Here is a 3,983-nt window from a genome sequence, read left to right on the forward strand (position 1 = left end):
TTCTCTCTGTCTCTCTCCACCCCTTCCACTCTCTCTCTATAAAAAATAAGAATAGACATGCAAAAACTGAGACTGAAGAATTTAATGATTGGATTATAAAGAGTGAATGTGGAGATTCAAAGTTAAAAGAAATTAGAAATTCTACTTTCAATGAAAGACATTTAGTGCTGTAGATACATGTCCCAGTATTTAAGCATTATAAATAATAAATAACTTATTAAAATTTTTGTCCCAACATACAAAATTCTGCAGATACCAAGAAATAACATGCAAAAAATAAAAATTTTAAAAATGGTTGGAAAAAATAAATAGTTTGCCGAGGGGGGGTGTCAAGAAAATCAGTTACCTACAAGAGAGTACCCATACGACTGTCAGCTGATTTCTCAACAGAAACCATGCAGGCCAGAAGAGAGTGGCAAGAAATATTCAAAGTTATGAATAGCAAGAACCTACAACCAAGATTACTTTATCCAGCAAAGTTATCATTCAGAACAGAAGGTCAGATAAAGAGCTTCACAGATAAGAAAAAGCTAAAGGAGTTCATCACCACCAAACCAGCATTATATGAAATGCTGAAAGGTATTCTTCAAGAAGAGGAAGAAGAAAAAGGAACTCTTACCATTTGCCATAGCATGGATGGAACTGGAGAGCATTATGCTAAGTGAAATAAGCCAGTCAGAGAAGGATAAATACCACATGATCTCACTCATTTGTGGAATATAATGAACAACACAAACTGATGAACAAGGACTGATCCAGAGACGGAGAGGCATTGATTGCACTGTCGGGCCTTGGAGGGAAGGTAGGGGAGGGTGGAGGTAAGGGGGAAAGATCAACCAAAGGACTTATATGCAAGCATATAGGCCTAACCAATGGACACGGACAACCCGGGGGGGGGGGGGGGGGGCGGGGGGGTGGTGAGGGCATGAGCGGGGGAGGGGGGGAGTAGGGGGTAACATGGGGATATGTAATATCTTAATCAATAAAAAATATATTAAAATAAAACAAATAAAATTAGATATAGAGAGTTTGAGGTACCAGAAGAGACAGGAATATTTGTGCCTATTGGTGGAAGAGCACATTGATGTAGGCTTCCGGAAAACAACTCAGGTACATTCCCTTGACCAGAATCAAACCTGGGGCCTTTCGGTTTGAGGGCCAATGCTCCCCATTCTCTCGGGATGCTTATTGTATTTGTTGGCATGGGATACATATTCATCATCATGGGCTTGTTTATCCCACCAAGTTTTCCCTATTTTTGTCTGAACATCTCCCCCACTCTCCTAGACCCACTTCCCTTCCACAGCTCCTGCTGGAAGTCATAACCTCCCCTGAAATCTCTCTTGGAATCCTCAGTCTCAGTTGATTCCCCTCTGTGTTCCCTTGGCACTTACTCTTTCCCCTCTTGTGGCACTCGCAGGGCACACACTAAGCCAGCGGTTCTCAACCTGTGGGTCGCGACCCCTTTGGGGGTCGAATGACCCTTTCACAGGGGTCGCCTAAGACCATCAGAAAACACACATATAATTACATGTTGTTTTTGTGATTAATCACTATGCTTTAATTATGTTCAATGTGTAACAATGAAAATACATCCTGCATATCAGATATTTACATGACGATTCATAACAGTAGCAAAATTACAGTTATGAAGTAGCAACGAAAATAATTTTATGGCCAGGGGGTCACCACAACATGAGGAACTGTTTTAAAGGGTCACACATTAGGAAGGTTGAGAACCACTGCACTAAGCACTGTGGGAGCGTTTGCTATTAGTAGCGGTGTTAATATGGCCCCGTGCTGCTTTTCCACACATGGACTCTCAGGGGTCCTTGTTTGTCTCCATCGCAGCCTTGAGCTACAGAGAGCCTGAGACCATGTTTTGTTCTGCCTCATATTCTCAATACCCATCACAGCCCATGGCACCTGGTAGAAATTCAGGAAAGGTCTATTGAATTAATAGAAACACATTCTTTTTTAAAATTCTTTATCGTTTAAAGTATTACATATATCTCCTTTTCCCCCATTGACCTCATCCCAGCCACTCCCATCCCCCAGCACATGCCCTCACCCGCCTAGTGTCTGTGTGCATGGGTTATGCTTATATGCATGCATACAAGTCCTTTGGTTGATCTCTTACCTCCCCCCCCACCCCCACCCCACCCTCACACACTCTTGATTTAATTACTTTTATCAGGGACAAAATGTTGACTAGATTTGAAAGCTTAAAAAAAAGATTAGGCCTCTTTGGCAGCTGGTCACATGGTGAGGGTGGGGGTGAGGGGTCCGCTCTAGCTTTCGGCCTGTGTCTACGGTCGGGCCCGAGCGGTCCAGCTGCTCCGGACAGAGCTGGAGTGTATGGCGCCGCAGAAACTGGCTCTTGAGCCCAGATAACGGTCCGCCCCCGCAGTTCCCTGCGCCGGGAGAAGGTCTTCTCTGGTCTGAGAATGGCGACCCCTCCATATGAGCCCGTGGCTGAGACTGATGTTGGTGCCTACGGGACGGTGTACCAGGCCCATGATCCACACAGTGGCCACTTTGCGGCCCTCAAGAGCGTGAGAGTCCCCAATGGAGGAGGTGCCGGAGGGGGCCTTCCCGTCAGCACAGTTCGTGAGGTGGCCTTACTGCGGCGGCTGGAGGCTTTTGAGCATCCCGATGTGGTCCGGCTGATGGATGTCTGTGCCACCGCCCGAACTGACCGGGCGAGCAAAGTGACCCTGGTGTTTGAGCATGTGGACCAAGACCTGCGGACAAGGCACCCCCACCAGGCTTGCCGGTGGAGACCATCAAGGATCTGATGCGCCAGGTTCTAAGAGGCCCGGATTTTCTTCATGCCTATTGCATTGTTCACCGAGACCTGAAGCCAGAGAATATTCTGGTGACAAGCCGTGGGACAGTCAAGCTGGCTGACTTTGGCCTGGCCAGAATCTACAGCTACCAGGTGGCACTTACACCTGTGGTGGTTACACCTGGTACCGTGCTCCAGAAGTTCTGCAGTCTCCATACGCAACTCCTGGGGACTTGTGGAGCGTTGGCTGTATCATTGCAGAGATGTTTCATCGAAAGCCTCTCTTCTGCGGAAACTCTGAAGCTGACCAATTGGGCAAAATCTTTGACCTAATTGGGCTGCCTCCAGAGGAAGATTGGCCCCGAGATGTGTCTCTACCCCAGGAGCCTACCCCACCCCTACCCCCCACACACACACCCAGAGGGCCCTGCCCAGTGCAGTGATACCGGAGATGGAGAAGTCTGGAGCACAGCTGCTGCTGGAGATGCCGACGTTTAACCCACACAAGTGATTCTCGGCCTTCCGAGCCCTGCAGCACTCCTACCTACAAAAGGAGGAAGGTAGCCCAGAGTGAGCAATGGAGTAGCTGCAGCAGCACCAAGAGAAAAGATGCTGTCATTTACCTTCCTTTGAACACTAGAGCGCAGAGCCCCCCACCAGGAAGCGCTCTGTGTCTTTTTACCTGAGGCTGTGGAGACACTTCCTTCAACTTTTTACAAGGATTATCTTGCTGGCTGCCTTAATGACATTCCCCTCCCTCCCCTCCTTTGGGGATTACCCTTCTCCAGCCTTCCTGTTTCCTTACACCAAGGAATATGCCCCTTGTTCTCCCCTTCCTTACCTTGATATTGGGGTCCTTTTTTATATGGGGGGGAACAAAGGGGGTAAATAGATTAAACTGGGAAATAGGAATCACACATAGAACCCCCAGTGTTTGCTTTTGAATCTGTATAATAGACTTAAAACCAAGAGTGTTGGGGGCCCATTCCTGATATGGTATTAACAGAGAGGTGTGGCCAAAAGGAGATAATCTGATCAATTTTAAAAATTTACCCACCCCTCAGAGTATAAAAGGAGTCGAGAGAGGCTTGGGTCATCCAGTTGGAACTTTTCTTCGGAGAGAGCCAGACTTAACCCAAGAGAACAGCTAGAAAGAGGGTGAGTTCACCATCCCAGCTATGTGTTAAAGGACCTT

At 47.3% G+C, this 3,983-nt stretch overlaps 1 pseudogene across 1 annotated transcript; it reads left to right on the forward strand.

The window, feature by feature from the left end:
• The first annotated feature begins 2,432 nt into the window (after nucleotides 1–2,432).
• On the forward strand, nucleotides 2,433–3,362 carry LOC308521801 (cyclin-dependent kinase 4-like; annotated as a pseudogene). Its single transcript has one exon. The product of its transcript is annotated as a cyclin-dependent kinase 4-like (transcript).
• Nucleotides 3,363–3,983: the final 621 nt, after the last annotated feature.

The sequence above is a fragment of the Myotis nattereri genome, assembly GCF_964212035.1.
Source record: "Myotis nattereri genome assembly, chromosome: 6".
NCBI lineage: Eukaryota > Metazoa > Chordata > Mammalia > Chiroptera > Vespertilionidae > Myotis > Myotis nattereri.